Raw genomic sequence first — 1,349 nt, forward strand, 5'->3', positions numbered from 1 at the left:
TCTTTCTCAACCCCCCCCCCCCCCACACACACACACACACACACACGCGCACGCGCGTTTTTTAGAAGTTTTGGGCCTCTTGGGTCCCAAATGTCAAAACTTTTGAAACCCCACTTTTGATGTTTTGGGTACATGGTGTTTAGATCCATTTTGCCAAAAGATAGGCTAAAACACCAAAACTTTTGGCAAAATTGGAGAACTAAACACCCCCTAAGTAAAACCTCTCCAAGTGGCCTAGACCTTGGCCTAGATAGTTTTCCTACAAAAGTTTACGTGTTCCCGCCGCACTCCACCATGCACTCTAGTATCCATCATGATCCTCCTCATCACTACTGTAGAAATGGTTTCTAGGAACAGCAAAAAAAAGTTTATAAAACCAAAACTACGTTATTGATTATAAAGACATGACTTTTATAGTGCGGTCTTTCAACTGTTCCTAGAAAATTGTCTTTCAACTATTCCTAGAAAATTTATTTCTAGGTGCGGCTTTGTAAATAAACCCGCGTGCATTTCCCTCTGTAGAACGTATGGCACATCGTCACCGTTGCCACGCCTGCTTCCTCTGGAGCTCCCACCAGACTCAGACTTATATCTATATCTATTCTTCTGCCTAATATTAAAGGACGAAATGATTCATCTGTCCATTTTTTTTTATATTTTCCATAATGCCCTCACCCTATGACCTGGTCACAGCTGGATTCATGGTCCATGCTTATACGAGTTAAAATAACACGTGTACATCAAGTGGATTCAAAATAAAACATATGACGATCACTGAATAAGTCTCTAAATAACAAATCGTCAAAATAACAATGTAACAAGCTATGTATTTGCTAGTATCTTTCCTCTATACTAGTGGAAATGCATGTGCGACACGCACGTGTCTACGAAATATACATATATAAATAAAAGAATAACAATAATAGACTTAGATCTTAAATTAAATATATAGACTAATAAAAGTTATCAGTCTAATATATATCAAATCATGCTAAGACAAATGGTCAATTTCACATAAAATTCCAAGATGCATTCCTTATAATTGGGAACATTTTTTCTTTATTAATATAATGCAAACTATTGATACAACACAACATAGAGTATATTTCTCTTCTACATAGCCTTGCATGTTCAACGCAGTCCAAATTATCATGCTTGGAATAGCTATCGTGTCTTGCATAAAATCAAGAAACATATAGATTACCGGTAGCATTGTTGCTTTCGCCAAATCACAATCTTCACTCTTAACCTCATGAATGACAACTCACATCTGAAGCAACCACCTAGTTGCGGAGATTCAATAAAATCAGCTCCGAATGATTAATATGCCGTTACAAATAATAGAAGCA

This window comes from Miscanthus floridulus, chromosome 6, assembly GCF_019320115.1.
Source record: "Miscanthus floridulus cultivar M001 chromosome 6, ASM1932011v1, whole genome shotgun sequence".
Classification (NCBI taxonomy): Eukaryota; Viridiplantae; Streptophyta; class Magnoliopsida; order Poales; family Poaceae; genus Miscanthus; species Miscanthus floridulus.